An 18,553-nucleotide genomic window follows, 5' to 3' on the forward strand; every position below is an offset into this window, starting at 1 on the left:
TCACGCCCCGATTCGTACGCGCCGGCTCTCCAGAGAGGGAGAGGGGGCCAGGGGGCGGGGCTGGTGGGGCGGAGCGAGCGCGTCGCGCGCCGCCCGGAAAGCGTAAGCGCGAGCCCGCGGGGGTGGCTTTGGGGGCCGGCTCCTTGGGGGCGGAGCTCGAGCTTTTGGAGGAGGGATAGCTGGTGAGATCTGGTGGTAAAATGACTTTTAGTTAACGGTTAACCTCTTGTGATTGTTGAGTTTTACTGGGGCCTCTCTTTTGCCATCATGGAAACGGTCCTGTAAGAGGGGCCAAAAGAAAAAACGAATTGCAGAATTGCTACCCCCTCACTCACCGGACTGCTCACGCCGGGCGGAGGCAGAGGGGGCGGGGCAACGTGCTCCTCGCCTCTGACAAGGGTGGGTAGCGCGCCTGGGGGCGGGGCGAGACAAGGTACGCCTGGCGGGAGATCGCGTCTCTTAAGGCCAGCGCGCTCTAGGTCGGGGGCGGGCCTGCGGTGAAAACGTGGGAAAGGCGTGAGTTGTTGGCTGAGGGTTTGGGGACCGCGTCTTTGGCGTCTGTTATTATCTGCGGAGGCATCTTAAATTTCCTAAGCGGGTACGGAAAAAATGAAGTTAAAGTGTGATGGAGAGGGAACCGACGCGGCCTGGTGTCGCCGGGAGTTCTGCCCTAACTACTGCGAAGAAGCGGGGATGAGCAGTTGGCATGTTTGCCTTGCTGCCCGCCTGTTTTCACAGCCCGGCCCTAAAGCCGTTTTTTCCGGCTCAGAGAAGTGAATTTCCCGGCGCCGTCTGTGAGGAGCAGGCTGGTGCTTCAGGCCCACCCATCCCCCCGGCTCCGCCCCGCCGCGTCCCCGGGCCCGGGCCTGCCCCGCAGTCTACGACGCGTTGCTGTGGCGGTAGCCATGGGGACTCGGGGCTGTCTGGCGCTCCACACAGGCGCTTTGGCTCAGATTCACGCCACGACTGCAAAACTAACTCGGAAATGCTGAACTATAGCGCCTTGTTTTGGTAAAAGTTTTAGGGGACCCGGGCTCTTTAGCAGTAGCTGAAAATACATAACCCTTTTTAGCTGAAGCGCTCGAATAGTTAACATGGGGAGTAGTTCTGAGAAAAAGGTGGCTCCTGATACGGTATTAAAAATCTGAGGCTTTACTGAATTCACTTCAGGGATTGAACAATGATTTTCAGAAGACACTGGTAACTGGCATGTATAGATAAACTCTACAAGGGCTTAATAAGAAACCTTTGTTCTGGATTATCAAATTTACTTCACTGTATCGTCCTCAACAGTTACTTGATTGCAAAAAAAGAAGCCATCCTCTTGCAAAGTACTGTTGAGTTTAATGTATTGTCCTTCCTGATATAAGAATTCAATATTCAACATAGAAGGGATTTTTAAATGATACTACATTGAATACAGACAACTTGGAAGATTTAGTCTTCAGAGCCTTGTATAAAATGATTAAGAAATTTGGCTTCTACAGCTAAGGACTTTCCGCCACCTTATTAATTAATTAATAAAATTAAATTTTATTTAATTTGCCTTCAAGCATCCCAGAACTCCATACAATGTGAAGTTATGAGCAAAATCTCAAATGAGGATTTCCTAAGAAAAGCATTTGGTGTGATTAGTCTGGAGATGTCAACTCTGCTGCTGCTACTGCCACTGCTGAATTGTAAACTAGGCAAGTCATTCACTAAACTAAAAATTTCCTATCCCTGATATCTTTCTTACCTGTCCTGGAGATGTGTTTGATTAATACCAGATAATTTATGTGAAAATTCTTTAAAACAAAAACACTCCATACATTTTTATGTTTATAGCTAGAATGAATCCATTAGCATCCTTGACAGTAAACTGATTAAGCTGAGAGAATTGGACCATACTTAGAGACTAGTTAGGTGACTAGTAACAGGATTTGAGAATTGCTTCTATGTGTGGACAAGATCTTGGGAGTTCTTAAACTATTCTCAGCCTCCAAATCCTTGGATTTCTCTAGGCGTCATTTGAAGAGTGGAAATAAAAAAGATTACCAGTCTACACAAATTGAATTTTGAAAATACTTGCTTTGTCTCTAAATATTTTACATTTGTGTAAAAGCCTTGATACCTTCAGTTAAGTTTTCTAGACATTTATCAAGATAGTGTTCAAAAATTTAATACATTTCTCAAGGTAAAAAACAAAAAGGCTTAGAGCTATAAGAGAGAAACTCAAGAGTGTTCTGAGTACTATATTAGGGTTTGAAGAAAGATCAGTAAGTGAGTGATACAGTACATTACCCACCTATCCTATAAATTACAGGATGCTTTTGACTAATGGAATATAAGCTAACATCCAAAGCTCTTCCCCATAAGTTTAAATAATGGCCAATAATGTAATTTCCAGTGCATTGTAAAATGGCATTTTACAGTAGCAGTCACTCCTTTAAATATATGCAATGGAATTGAATATAGTATTTTGATACTCATCATCCATTTTTAAAAAGTGAACTAACACTTTGCTTGAATAAGTATTACATTATATTTCTGTTCTGTCCTTTACATTCACAGCAATAGTTCTCAGGGACTATTGCCTCCCTCCCATGGTATATTTGGCAATATCTGGAGACATTTTTGGTATCATAACTAGGGAGTGGGGGCTACTGGGTATCTAGTGGGAGGAGGCCAGAGATATTGTGAAACATTCTACATTACACAAAGCAACTCTGAACAACAAAGAATTAACCAGCCCAAAATGTCAGTAGTGGTATGCTACTAAGAAACCCAGACCTACAGAATTCTATTCTTATATAGAATGGTTTTAGGCATAAAAGTCTTACTGGTTATCATTCTTTGCTGCAGCAAAAAAAAAATGTGTGTATATTAATATTTATTCCATATCTTGTGGTCCTAATGTTCTAAAATTAAGTCAATCCAGGAAAATTTTTTTAATCATTGTGACTGTTAATAATATACAGATGACCAACATATAAATATCATAATTTTGAATAATTATAGAAAGTAATACTTTATCGAAATGGGATTGGGATTGGGAAATCGATTGGGATTTTTATCATTTAGTTTAAGTTTTCATGGGCAAATATTATTTATTTATTGCTAGAATCTTACCTAGCCATTAATTTTCTCAATATTGACTTTTAGGTGCCCTGGCAGTTATGTCCTGGAACAACGCACTGTAGTGAGATTCAGGATAGGTAAGAAGTTTATTTCTTTTGTAAAGGCCAAAAGGGCCATTCTCTGTGTACTGAAGTACCTCAAACATTATTTTTTTAAGAAGTTGTTTACTAGTAGTTACTGGATAGGTGGATGGGTGATAGCAAGGACACTGGTGGGAACACTCTGGATATATTCTGAATACAGACCTAACATAATTTACTCAAGGTTTGGATGTGAAAGAAGGGGAAGCAACAGCTCTCACTGTGTGGTTTTTATCCTAACCCACTAGATTTATTATTTGCTGAGATGGGGATACTGAGAAGAAAAGAATGAGGCAGATACAAATACAATTCCCTCTGTCCATTTTCTTTAGTGCCACATTTGTGTTTCTAAGTTTAAGTTAGCTGTTGAATCTTACAGTTATCTTATAGTTATCTATAAAAATGTAAATAATATATTACTCTCAGTGTAGTTAAAAGACTTACACAGTCATTTTCCCACAAATGACAGGATCTTTTCCTTGGTTTCTAACTCCATTGCCTACAGTTCAAACACTTGACAGCGTTAGTTGTAACTCTTTACCAAGTAATGTTAATAATCTAATTGGTATATATTTGATTACTTTAAGGACAGGTTGTGTACAGTGTTTTAATGGTATTTTAAACACATTTTATTGTATTTGAAATCAAAAACTAGATGTTGGTAATTTTTAGGACAGGTTCACTATCATCAAACAGTTGACTCCATTGGATGTATAAAACTCATAAACACCAGAGGACTTTGCTTGTTATAATTGAATTATGTAGTTTTCTGACTTGTGCAAAACAATGCAATTTAGCTCAAATGCAACTGGAACCTTTAATTCATGATTTATATTAATTCAAATTAATATTCATTGTTATTGGCTAGGCTGATCCAGAGAGGCATGTTTTTCTTGTAGTAAATTTTGAATACTTCTGTTTTTTTCCCACATTGTTTCAGCAAAGGAAATAATATGTGAAAATACAGAAAAATTAACACCATTTCAATGAGAGGTTACTTTCATACCCAGTTATTAAGATCTTTTGAAAAGTTAACCCAAAATGTGTACACCTTTGTAAGTTAACATTATTATTACCTATTTTATGGATTGGCATACATATGGAAAGTTCCCTTTATTCAGTTCCACCCCAAGTTCAAGAATCTGAGGGTATGGGTTCTCCAAGTCCAGTGGATGAGACAGAGATATATACCAGCTTTATTATATGTCTGTGATAAATAGTGAGGTCTAAGCAATATTGAAGGAGCATAAACAAGTTAGAAATTCCTGAAGTTACCAACATTATATTTGCATTGAACTCCTTTTGGGAGAGTAAGTTGTGTGCACTGAAATAATTTTGCTTCTTTCTCCTTTAACAGCCTGTTTTCTTAAGCCTTACATCCTATGTCTCTTACCTCTCTGCATCTACTGGCTTACCTCTCTGCATCTACTGGCTTGTAGATGGTGAATGAATCTACTGGCCACCGCTGGTGAATGAAGGCAGCTACAGCCCACTGCTGTGGCTAAGCAAGCCTGCCAGAAAGCTTGAAGAGGAGCCTCAGCTGCCCTTTACAGAGCAAAAGCATCCTCTGAGTAGCTAAAGCTTGGACTTCTAAGCAAGGTATCTTTACTGGATCCCTTAATGGAAATCACATGTATAGGTAAAAGACCTGCCATGCCATAGTCTTTAGCCTAATGGCTGTGCCAGTTGTAAAGATGATCCACAGCTGAAGAAGGCTATTTATGTTTTGTACTTGGGTATCAAACATAATATGTATTTAGTATTCAAAATTATATAGTTGAGATATGTTTTTTTGTTTTTCCTTACAAAAGGGCTTATAAACCCTGTAGGTAATTAATTAAGAATTCCCATTTGGAACACTAAAGATTGTGGCCATCAATTCTAACATATGGGATGTGTGTGTGTGTGTGTGTGTGTGTGTGTGTGTGTGTGTGTGTTTGTGTTGGGGGATTCCCCATATCAACAAGCAATTCTCCCAACACCAAGTGGGTGTCCTACAATTTAACTCAATTTTGACACTGTCTACCTGGTAGACCAGGTAGTTACCTGTGCTTCTGAATGACCAGCTATAAATCAGAGATTCCCATGACCCCTTCTTTGTGTCACAGGTTAAGAGTTCAGTCCTACAAGACTGTCTGTGCTTCCGCTTCAGATGCCAGTAGCAAGTCCAGGTTATCACCTATCTTCTCTCACATACCCTCTCCTTGGTTTTGATTAATTTGCTAGAGTGGCTCACAAAACTCAGAGTAACATTTTATTCATTAGATTACTGATGAATTACAAAAAGATGTAACTCGAGGCACCTGGGTAGCTCAGTTGGTTAAGCGTTCAACTTTGGCTCAGGTCATAATCTCACGGTTCATGGGGTCAAGCCTTGCGTAGGGCTCTGTGCTGATAGCTCAGAGCCTGAAGCCTGCTTTGTATTGTGTCTCCCTCTCTCCCTGCTCCTCCCCCACTTGTGCTTTGTCTCTCTCTAAAATAAATAAACATTAGAAAAAAAATTTTTTTTAAAAGATGTAACTCAGGAACAGTCAGATGGAAGAGATGCATACAGCAAGGTATGGGAAAAGGACTAGGAGCTTCCATGCCCCTCCCAAGTGTGCCACTTTCCCTGACCATGTGTTCACCAACTTGGAAGTTCTCAAAACATCTATTTGGGGTTTTATAGAGGCTTTATTACATAGGTATGATTGATTAAATCACCATCCGCTAGTGACTGATCAGCCTCTAGCTCCTCCCTTCCCTCTTCTCTGTTCTTATCAAGGGGTGAGACTAAAAGTTCTAACCCTCTATTCCTGGTTAGTTCACCTGGCAACCAGCCCCCATCCTTCAGTGCTTTTCAAAAGTAACCCATTAATGTAAACCCAGTTGTGGTGGAAAGAGGCATGTTATGAATAACAAGACACTCATTTTACCTTTATGGCTCTGAAGTTCTTTCAGGAACTGAAGGCAGAAAAAATATAACAATCGATGTTTCCATTGCTCTTATGCTCAGGAAATTCCAAGGTTGTCATAAATCATATTATCACAGGAACTAACTGTAGAGATGTCATATCATCCAATGTAATCTAATTCCAGAGTGTGGCCCATTGAACTATTAGTCCACAACAGATTTACCTTCTTTGAAATGTAACTGATTCACTGATCTGTCTGATTTGACAGACCATCTTCTACTTTCTGTCCTTGTGCTACCTTGTACTTACTAAAGAAAGTGGATTGATATGCAGGACTTTTTCCTCTTTTTTTCCCCCTTAGGAAATAGAGTTCTAGTTATTTTTTTTTGAGAAGCCAGGAATTAATCACAAAATAGTACATATTTATTTATTATAATTAAGCTTCCTTGAAGATTAGCCTGATACTTAGAACTTAAATAATTATATATAAATATATGGTGTGCTAATCTAATCACAAGGTAACAAGACCATTATTAGAACTTGTTGACAAATTAAAAATAGCAACTTAGTAGATTAAACTGGAATGTCATAATTAATTTGTCTTTATAGATAATATATCATTCTAAAATAAAATAGAATCTAATTGCAGTTATAAGTTTGCCGACTTAGTAGTAAATACAGTAATCGAAGTCCTAGGATTTGTCTAAAAGCAAGCTTTAAACTCTAAATAAGAGCAGATTTTAGTTTTTGTTATTAAGTTTTGATTTGTAAGTCTTTAAGATACTAGTACTCAATTTTTGAACTGTATGTAATGAAAGACATTGAAGCAAAGTAATGTAATCTGCATTAAAAAAGAAAAAGTTCAGTGTTTGTCTCAAATACCAAAGAGATAACCAATAGTAAATAGTAAAAAACTTTCCTATAAAAATCATTAAATTATAATATGAATGTTTATTCATTTATTGGAATATATGTTTCTACCAAGATGACTACCAATGACTTACATTTCTTACATTGTTTTTTCTCTTAAAACTGGAAATAATTGCAAAGGAAATTTCAGGGATAGTATTTTAAAAGCTCTATTTTAAAAATTACTCTCTTGGGGCACCTGGGTGGCTCAGTCGGTTAAGCGTCCCACTTTGACTCAGTCATGATTTCACAGTTCGTGAGTTTGAGCCCCTCATCGGGCTCTGTGCTGCCAGCTCAGAGCCTGGAGCCTGCTTTGGATTCTGTGTCTCCCTGTCTCTGCCTCTCCCCTGCTCATGCTCTCTATCTCTCTCAAAGAATGAATAAACATTAAAAAATTTAAAAATAAAATAAAAATTATTCTCAAATTCCTCTTAAGTTTGTAAAAGCCATAAAGAGAAATATTTTTCTCTAATAAAACATTAGCCTATCTTTTTTATATTTTGATTTCTATTTGTTGCTTATATGTAGAACTAAAGTATTTTTATTATCTTCATAACAACAACAAGTCTACATTTCTTTCTTTTTTTGGGGGGGGGGAGAGAGAGAGAGGGAGAGAAAGAGAGAGAGAGGGAGAGAGCACACATGTGAGAGGGGCACAGAGAGAGAGAGAGAGAGAGGGGGAGAGAGAATCCTAAGCAGGCTCCACATTCAGTGCCTAGTGTGACACTGGGATCATGACCTGAGCTGAAACCAAGAGTCTGACACGCTCAACTGATTAAGTCACCCAGAAGCCCCTATATTTCTCATTAATTCTTATAGTTTGTAGATTCTTTGGGTTTTTTATACATACCAAATATATAAGTTATAGCAGCATCATTTAAAATATGTTTTTTAGGAATAAATCTAAAGATAGGAATAATGCTAAAGAAAGAAAGATGGACACCAACTCTACACTGGAAATTACAAATCATTGAAAGACAAAGTTCTAAATAAATGGAGAGAGTGATATACCATGTTGAAAGATTAGTAGATTTAATATTATAAAGATGTTAATTTATAATTCAGCATAACCCCCATCAAAATCCCAAGTTGTGTGTTTGTTTTTTTTTTTTAATTAAATTGACAAGCTGAAAACTCAGACATATCTACAAAGAATGAGGAATGACCGAGTTATTCTTAAAGAACAAAACACTGGAGTACTTAGTAAATACAAACAGTAAAAACACACAGGTGGTCAGCTGACTTACAACAAAAGTGATTAAACAGTGTAGTTCCCAAGGTGGTCTTTATAATAAATGATACAAGATCAAGTGAATATTATGAAAAACCATGTACATCTTGATCTGTCTTCACATGCCAAATACCAGAATCAATTGTAATTCCTTTAGGAATTACAAACTAAATGTGAATGATAAAATACTAAAGCTTTTCAAAGGTAACAGGAGAACTTCTGTCTGACTTATAATAGGTTGTGATTCAGGAAATCCCTAAGATCACCCCCAGGGAATAACAGAGCTCAGCAAAGCTGGTATACTCATGGTTGCAGTTTATACCATGGTAAATGCAGATTAAAATCAGCAGCAGGAAAAGGTACATAGGGCAGGGTACAGGAGAGACCTGGTATAGAGAGTTTCTAGTTGTTCTCTCCCAGTGGCATTGTGTGAACAGTGCTTGCTTCTCCCAACAGTGATACGTGGTGATGCAGACAGAGTGTTGTCAACCAGGGAAGCTCAACCAAACCTTGGTGCCCGGTGTTTTTTTGGGGGTAAGTTACATAGACATGGCTCTCTTCCCGTATTGCTGATCTTAGTCTTCTGCTCCTCCAGAGGTCAGTGTGATACCACATGGGACAAGGCCCTCACCATAAATCACATTGTTAGTATAGACTACTTGGCATGGTTTAAAGCCCCCAGGTAAACAAAGACACTCCTTTGAGGCAGGACATTCCAAGGGCTTACAGTTACCTCCCAGTAACTAAGTTACTGGGATGAGGGCCATACCTTTCTTTGGACAAGATTAATCTTGTTACACATCAGTAAAGAGTTCTTAATAAATACCAAAAGCTCTAAACATAAAGGTAAAATGATAAATCGGTCTGTATTAAGAACTTGTATTCATTAAGAGAATGATTAAGTAACCCAGAGTAGGAGAAAGTATTTTCAATACATATATTTGACAAAGACTGGTATCCAGATTATGTGAAGAACTCCTAGAAATCAATCAGAAAAAAACCCAATGATGGTTGGTGGGGGAGGGAGACAACAAGCAGAAGACTTAAGAAGGCATTTAAAAACAATAAATCTCACCTTTAATACTAGACTTGACAAAAATGTGGAGAAATCCTACCTCTTATACAATACTGGTTGGAATGTCAATTGGTACTTTGGAGAACTGTTTGGCTGTGTCTACTAAAGGTGAACGTATGCATACCCTGTGACCTAGCAGTTTTGTTTCTAAGATTATACCCAAGAGAAAACTCATGGATTCATTCACCAACAGACATATTTATTGCCATACTGTAATAGCAGAAAACTGAAGAATATTCCAATGTCCATTAACAAAGAATAAATTGTGGTATATTCACACCATGGAATATGATATAGCAATATATATGATAAAACAATTTACAACTGTGTTAAACAACATGGATAAATTTCACAAAATGAGGAAAAACCAGACAAGATGGTACATTCTGTATTAGTCCATTTATATAAAGTACAAAATCAATAATTAGGCATCACATTAGCAGTTATTCTTAGGCAATAAATACAAAAGCCATGTAGTGACTGGAAGGTGCAAAAGAAAGGTTCCAACAAATTCAAGGAAAAACAGCAACAATAATACACATGGCAATCCAAATCCAAAGAGAAAAAAACACTTCTTTCAAGGAAGCCAAAAATGCTGCAGAAACCAAACACCTAGATACATTCAGTTTACAAAACAAAATGCTTAGCTTCTCTAAGATACTTACATTGAAGATACCTGAAGTTTTCCCAGGAGTAAGAGTAAATTGATTTGCATTCACTTTACAGGCCATTCTTGAAGAGAAAGTCTGCTTTAAAGGTAAATTTGATCTCTTAAAAGGTAGACCTACAGCTTTTAAATGACTTTTTTATGGTCTGTATTCATCAAGGGTTTAAAAGCAGTGTGTCACCTTTTTGCACAAATACGCTATAATAAAATATTTTTCTTTGTCCCTGGTTCCTGACACAAAGCTCCTAAAACCTTTGGAATTTCCTCAGTGATAAGGCAGGCCTCTAGTAGCTTCAGGATGGGGGCTGGTCACCAGAAAGACCAATCCATGATTAAAAGCTTGGAACTTTCAGTCTCACCCCAAACTTCCAGGGAGGGGAGAGGGGCTGGAGATTGAGTTAATCACCAATGAGAAACAATTTAATCACTTCATGCCTATGTAATAATATCTTTATAAAAACCCCTAATTGATGGGATTCAGAGAATTTCCCAGTTGAACTCATTAAGGTGCAAGGTAGGTAGTGCACTTCTTCCATTTGACTGTTCCTGAGTTATGTCTTTAATATTAAACTGGTAATCACAAGTAAAATGCTTTCCTGAGTTCTGTGATTTGTTCTAGTGAGTTATCAAACCTAGGGAGGCAGTCACAGGAACTCAAGAATGTTTAGTTTGCTGAGCAGAACTGTAAGTATCCTTGGCACCCTATTTGCATAGCTTCTGAAGTGGGTGCAATCTTGAGGGACTAAATTCTTAAACTGGTAGAGCTTGATGTTAAGAATTGAGCTGAATGGTTACACATCAGTTGGTATGAGAATTATTTAATGTGTATTGTCAACAAATAATCTCTTCTTACAATGACAGTTGTTATGATTGATTTGTAATCCCCCCCCCCCAACACACACACATTCATATGTTGAAATCCTAACCCCCAGCACCTCAGAATGTAACCATATTTGGAGGCAAGTTCTTTAGAGAACTTGATTAAGTTAGATGAGGCCATTAGGATGGGTCCTGATCCAATCTGACTGATGTCTTCATAAAAAGAGGAAATTTGGATACATAAACAGATACCAGAGGTGTCATAGGGAAAAGACCATGTGAATAGGCAGCAAATGTACAGCCATCTACAAGCCAAGGAAAGAGACTTCAGAGGAAATCAACACTGCTGGCACATTAATCTTAGATTTTCAGCCTCTAGAACTTTAAGAAAATAAACTACTGCTGTTTAAGCCACCCAGTCTGTGGTATTTTGTTATGGCAGCCCTAGCAAACTAACAGAATTTATTATTTGATTTTACATGCTTATTTCAGACCAGATTCATTTCCACTGATGTTATATGCTTGTTTGAGACCACAGTTTTTAGCCTGGAAATTTTAGAGAACAGTAAGTAGTATCCACATCTCATGCTATCCCAACCCAAGGATTTGAATCATGATTTTCATACTTGAAAACTAGCACATGAATCACACATCAGTAACATGAAAGATCAAGTGGAAGAATATCTGAAAGCACAGAACAAAATTATAAACAGACAGGAAGTATGAAAGAAAAGATCAGAGAACTGAAGGACACATACAGAAGACCCAATAGTGAATAATACAGGAGTTCCAAAAGGTGGAAGAATAACGATGGAGTAGCATCAATAATTAAGTATTTTATAGTAAAAAAATGTCTTGAACTTGAGAAAGCTCTTTGTCCACAGAATAAAAGAGCTCACACTGGCAGGATTGATGAAGAAAAACACTACTTTGGAAAAGAAGACCATAGGCTCAACACTTAAAAAAGACTTAGTTATTTACTAAAAATGACATTGCAGAAAAGGAAGAGTTCCTATCAGCTATTGCAGAGCAATCATAACCGATTTCTTTTTCTTTTTTTTTAAAGATTTTTTTAATGTTTATTTATTTTAGAGAAAGAGTGTGAGCAGAGGAGGAGCAGAGAGGGAGACAGAATCCGAAGCAGGCTGCAGGCTCTGAGCTGTCAGCAGAGTCCAACAAGGGGCACGAACTCATAAGCCGTGAGATCATGACCTGAGCCGAAGTCCGACATTTAACCGTCTGAGCCACCCAGGCACCCCAAAAACTGATTTCTTAATACAACAAAATTATCATAGTATATTTGTACACAATGGTGCAATCAAACCCCAATTCCAAGATTTGCATTATAGTCAATAGAAAAGATAGGACCTCAGTAACAGTTAATGAAAAAGGAAATACCAGTAGTCACAAATTAGCAAACAAAATGGTTACCCAAAGGAGATGCTAATATCATACAATTAGAAATGGTCATGGAATCTATCATTAATATCTCAAGGAGCTGTCATTTTGTTGAGATTTCATTTTTTTCCACACACTGACCTAATGGTATCTTGCTATAGACATGTTAGAAATAATCTAGTTAAATTTCTGAGTCCCAAGGATAAAGAAAAAATAGTCTAATTAGCTAATGGAGGAAGAATAATTATGAAAGAAAAGAATCAGATGAACCAACACTTTATTTACAATATTAGAAGCTAGTGAATTTAGTATAATTTATATCTAGGGAAAGGACTATATGATCCATTGATTCTAATACAATCAAGGTATCATTTAATTGTCAATTTCAAAGAAAGTTGTTTATAAACATGTGAAGATTGATAGAATATATTACTCAGCAGCACAACTGAGGAAGTAGTAAAGGAAAGGACTATAATCAACAAAGAAAATACAGATCTACAGACATGGGAAAATAGAGTAAATGAAAGAATGAGGAGCTCTGACACAATTGTTACCTTAAAGAGATATCTAAACAGATGGAGAGTGAATGAGTGTGTGTAATATAAATACTAACTGATGCTTCTTGAAATGAAAGTGGCATACTGCAAAGGCACCCTGATAATAGACTCTAAAGGCAATTAAAATATATCAACAAATCGTAGGCGTTTGGGGCCAGGGAGAGGGGAAATAAAAGTGTTCCAAAGGGCTCATCCAGTGAAGGAACAGAGCACCTAGCAAACGAATAGTTGGTATCTCATTTCCATTTAACCCTTACTTTCATATGGATTTAATTTTGAATGTATGAAAATATAATCACCAGTTGCATGAAAAAGTGCAATAGAATTTCATAATTAAAACAAGGAAAAGAGACTAGCAATGATCAAACAGGAAAACTAAGAGAAATAGTTAAAGGAAAATAAGGAAATATTTTTAAAAATGCAAACAAAGTAGGATGAAAGGAAGAAAACATGAATGATTAACTTTCCCAGTGTATAAAACAGCTTCTCAGATTGGGTTGAAAAAAAACAAAACAAAACTGAAACCTATCAATATATTCTTTTAAAAAAAGTGTTTAAACAGAGCAGTGAAGAAATGTTGAAAATAAAACAATGGCATAAAAGAAAAGCAATTGCATATACAAAATCAGATAAAATGTATTAAGATTAAAAGTTCTAAATAAAGACTATACAATGACAAAAGGCACGGTTTACAAAGAGCATATAACAGAAGCCAGTTTTTAAGGTATTATCTCTCAGCTTCAAATTTATTGTTTTATCTCTCAGCTTCAAATTTACTGTTCTATATTTTGCTTTGTAATGCTGGAATTAGAACTCTGAAAATTGCATTTCTGATTGGTCAGTTTACTCCCTGTTAAGTTCTGGCAATAGGGGGCAATAAAGGGTTGTCACAAGACAAAGAAGAAAGAAACTGTTCTTTTTGTTACCATTTGTATCTTATTTCTATTAGCATCACCCTAATAAAGTTTTACTCTGGCAGCTTCAGAATACAAGTAGGTAGGGAGAAGCCATTGTATCTTGTCAGTGTCTATTCAGGGAAAAGCAGAGAGAGGTAATGGAGTATCTGAATGACCTGAGAACTGAAGAACCCCATATAAAGTAAAAGTTATTCACTGGAAATCATAGCAATTCAATTGGAGAATAGTAGCTAAAACTGGAAGAGGTTTAACATTTTCCAATAACCAATAAGTTGGCTAGTTCCTATAAGTTTTCATAACTGACCCACTAGGGCTTCCTCCATGTACAAGGCTTCATACTGAACAGAAACTGCTGGGATGAAACAAAATTGTTTAGATTAGGAACAACTGAAATGAAGGAAAAAGGTGGTCCAGATAAAAGGGAAAAGGAAGCAGCTAGAATCTGCCCCAAGCAAGCCATTGTAGTTTTACTAATATATGAAAATAATATAAAAAGAATCTAAGCAGAGAAGCTATCTGAACTAAATCTTCTAAGAAGTTATGAAAACTAAATCAACATAGAAATGAACATTAGAAAACTATTGAAATAAAATACCAGACAAATAACTATAAGAAAACATGACAATAATAGAATAAACCTATAGGCAAAGAAAACATGCTAGAAAGATATATTCAACATATATGCAAATGGAAACATACCACTTCAAAATGAGATAAAAAATTAGGAAAAGATACAAGATATGAAAAAACAATCAGAACTAGGAAAACTCAGAAATTAGTTGATACAGCTCAAAAAATAATTGAAAACTATACCAGATCTGATTAATAAACTAGAGAAAATATACACCCCAAACTCAAGTAATCTCTTGTTAGGAATAGTAGATTAAAAGAAGATAATTAAAACAAAAATCAAACAAAATGAGATAAAAGGGATATGAGAGAAAATGACAAATACTGAAGATACAAAAAGAAAATTCAACATATGAAATAACTTCCTTAAAAAAAAGAATACTGAAAACTTGCTGAAAGTATTATTATAAAGTATATGTTAATAGAGCACTCTATTACCTGATAATATCAACCCAAAAAAATCAAGACCAAGACATATTCTAATAAAATGACTGGACTTTAAAGAAACAAAAAAATCCTCTGGGAATCTAGGGAAAAGAGCACATGTTTAATAAGGGCATCAAAGTGATATTATCACGGGATTTTTTTTAACATCAATGCTTTATGCCAAAAAACAGAATAACACATTTAAAATATTTAAATGCGACAAGGCATAAATGGGACAAAGCAAATGACTAATTATATATTCTAAATCTATTTGTGTGACCTTGAGAAGCAGATTATCACTATGGAAGAGAAGAGTTAAAAAACTGAAAAGGCTGTATAAAAACCCTGAATTTGTAAAATCCTAGAAAAAACAAATTACCAACCAGAAGCAAATAGTGGCCCTGGTTTCCAGATTATCATTTTGACATTTCCCCCTGCCCCCCACTGCCTTTTTTAAGGAAACCATGGCTGCTTCAAGAAATGACTGACTCCCGGTTTATGCAAAAAAAAATGTACTAGAACATCTTGAAATGCTGCATATCAGAGAAATAATCAAAAGGATTCAGAAGTCAAATTGAGGCCCTCATTGGCCATAGATTATATAAAGATCACAATGGATTTAAACTAATCAAATACGTTAAAATTTGTGATTTCATAACAATATTAAACAGTAGTTTTTGAAGACTTCATTGGTCACTGTGACAGGCCTCTAAAGATGCTCAGTTGTTAGAAATTTTACTATATGTGGAAAAAGGATCTTCATAGATGTGATTAAGTTACAGATATTGAGATAGGGACTCTCTCTCTCTCTCTCACCCTCTGACTTTTAAATATAATAACAAGTACTATTATAAGGGAGGCAGTGGGAGATTTGACTACAGACAAAAAAGAATGTCATGTGGTAGAAATAGAGGAAGAAGATGGAGGAAGGGAGGAAAGGAATGCAAGGGCATACAGCACTGGTCTCTGGAAAGTATTCTCTAGAACGTTTGTAGTGATTGTGGTCCTGCTGAAACCTTGATTTTAGCTGCAAAAGATTTATTTCAGGCTTATGGCCTTTAGAACTATCAAAGAATAAATAGATGTTGTTTTAAGGCACCAAGTTTGTGGTTGTTACAGCAACTGAAAAAAACTAATACAGTCAGAAATCATTATCTTAAAAAAAAAAAACAACAATAAGAGAAGGAAGCATTCATTTCTCCTTTCCTAAATGAACTATACCACTTGGTAAGTATCAAATGAGGAATTGTCTTCTTATTAACTTATTCTAGCTAATCAATAAAAATATTAGCATATCATAGGTACTTTATAAATACCAATGAATTGGGATTTAGACATTGAGCACAAATGGCTGCTGCATCAAAATTGAGAGAAAACAAATTATGCGTACCTTCAGATGAAAGATTATAGTCTTACCAAGGGGATAAAAATGTAATTTTATCAAACTTCTAGATCCTGAAGACAGTTTGCAGGAAATAGAATAAAATAGAACATGTTGAATCACATCACAAGTATGTAATAAAAAAAATCCAGATTATGAGAAACCAGACTGAACAAACATCTCATTTCTTCAACAAATAAATAGTAAGGAAAAGAAGGGATACCAGGAACACCTGTATGTAAAAGGAGTCTTAAAAGACAATTCAAGTTAAGAAAAATGAGTAAGACTAAACTATAATGTCTAGGGATGTCCACTTGGATCATTAAAAGCCGTAAAAACAACAAGGAAATGAGTGTCATAAAAGTTGCAATAGTGTATATGGGTGGGAGGGGGCTATCTGTGCAAAAGGGCACACAGAGAGGCTTCTGGGATGGTTAACCAATTTCTATTTCTTGACCAGGATGGTGGTTATAAGGGTATTCTCTTAGACCATTAGGGTAGCTATAACAAAATACCACAGACTGGGTTGCTTATAAACAACACAAATTTATTTCTCACAGTTCTGAAGCCTGGAAGTCTAAGATCATAGCACTGGCATGCTTGGGTAGGGCCCTCTTCTTAGTCACAGACTTCTTGTATTATCAGTAGGCAGAAAGGGCCAGGGAGTTCTCTGGAACCTCTTATAAGAGAACTAACCCAAAGTCTCCACCTACTAATACCATCACCTTTGGGGATTAGGATTTCAATTTAAGAATTTTGAAGGAGGGGGACACAAACATTTAAAACAAAACAGGTATTTACCCTTATAGTAATTCACTAAGCTACATTTTCTTTTGTGTGTTTTGCTGTGATTTTATCTTATAATAAAAAGACAATAAATAAAACAAGTAAAAAATACTACACTAGTGCTTCCACCATAAACAACTAAAAAATTGGACAAAATGTGGGGAAGAACTGTGTTCAGATTTTGAAAAACAGGCAGTAGAAGAGTGTGATCCTAGAGAGAAGGGAAACAAATGAAATAAGTTATTCAATCATTCCACTTTCTTTTTTTTTTAATTTTTTTTTTAATGTTTATTTCTCAGACAGAGAGAGACAGAGCATGAGTGGGGGAGGGGCAGAGAGAGAGGGAGACACAGAATCAGAAGCAGGCTCCAGGCTCTGAGCTGTCAGTACAGAGCCCCACGCAGGGCTCAAACTCACAAACTGTGGGATCATGACCTGAGCCGAAGTCGGTTGCCCAACCAACTGAACCACCTAGGCGCCTCTCAATCATTCCACTTTCTAACTGGAGGCAGTTTACAGACTGCAGAGCAGGAAAGGAGAGCATGAACACACCTGGGAAATAATTTGAATTTAGAGCAGCCAGAATGGAGAAACATTGTTGAGCAATCAAGGCATTCCGTAGAGATCCCAAAATGGTCCCGTTTTAGTAATAGGGCTAAATTTGGCCATATTAAGAATATTCTGTCATCAGCTGAACAAAGCTTTTTAAAAAACCTTGAATGGATGAAATAACAATGCCACAGCAAAACTCAGCATTTTTTTTCATTTTTTATTTTTATTTTTTTAATGTTTATTCTTTTTTTTTAATGTGCAATTTATTGTCAAATTGATTTCCATACAACACCCAGTGCTCATCCCAGTAGGTGCCCTTCTCAATGCCCATCACTACTTTCCCCTCTCTCCCATGCCCCACCAACCCTCAGTTTATTCTCAGTTTTTAAGGGTCTCTTATGGTTTGGTTCCCTCCCTCTCTAACTTTTTTTTTCCTTCCCCTCCCCCATGGTCTTCTGTTAAGTTTCTCAGGATCCACATAAGAGTGAAAACATATGGTGTCTGTCTTTGTATGACTTATTTCACTTAGCATAACACTCTCCACTTCCATCCATGTTGCTACAAAAGGCCATATTTCATTCTTTATCATTGCCAAATAATATTCCATTGTGTATATAAACCACAATTTCTTTATCCATTCATCAGTTGATGGACATTAGGCTCTTTACATAATTTGGCTATTGTTGAAAGTGCTGCTATAAACATTGGGGTACAAGTGCCCCTATGCATCAACACTCCTGTATCCCTTGGGTAAATTCCTAGCAGTGCTATTGCTGGGTCATAGGGTAGGTCTATTTTTAATTTTTTGAGGAATCTCCACACTGTTTTCCAGAATGGCTGCACCAGTTTGCATTCCCACCAACAGTGCAAGAGGGTTCCCGTTTCTCCACATCCTCTCCAGCATCTATAGTCTCCTGATTTGTTCATTTTGGCCATTCTGACTGGCGTGAGGTGATATCTGAGTGTGGTTTTGATTTGTATTTCCCTGATGAAGAGCAACGTTGAGAATCTTTTCATGTGCCTGTTGGCCATCTGAATGTCTTCTTTAGAGAAGTGTCTATTCATGTTTTCTGCCCATTTCTTCACTGGATTATTTGTTTTTCGGGTGTGG

General features: G+C 36.8%; 1 protein-coding gene across 5 annotated transcripts in view; it reads left to right on the forward strand.

The window, feature by feature from the left end:
- The first annotated feature begins 412 nt into the window (after nucleotides 1-412).
- LOC144612777 (uncharacterized) overlaps nucleotides 413-18,553 on the forward strand; it is an 80,657-nt gene continuing 62,516 nt past the window's right edge. For 3 of the 5 annotated variants that reach the window (XR_014135243.1, XR_014135244.1, XR_014135245.1), the window contains exons 1-5: nucleotides 413-598; nucleotides 1,554-1,688; nucleotides 3,145-3,197; nucleotides 4,640-4,799; nucleotides 8,691-8,768. The gene's annotated coding sequence lies outside the window, so the exon portion shown is untranslated. Of the gene's footprint in view, nucleotides 599-1,553; nucleotides 1,689-3,144; nucleotides 3,198-4,639; nucleotides 4,800-8,690; nucleotides 8,769-11,887; nucleotides 15,302-18,553 lie in introns of those variants that run through there. The other 2 variants (XR_014135246.1, XR_014135247.1) reach the window with 2 other exon arrangements.

The sequence above is a fragment of the Panthera onca genome, chromosome C2 (genome assembly GCF_046562875.1).
Source record: "Panthera onca isolate mPanOnc1 chromosome C2, mPanOnc1 haplotype 2, whole genome shotgun sequence".
NCBI classification, from domain to species: Eukaryota; Metazoa; Chordata; class Mammalia; order Carnivora; family Felidae; genus Panthera; species Panthera onca.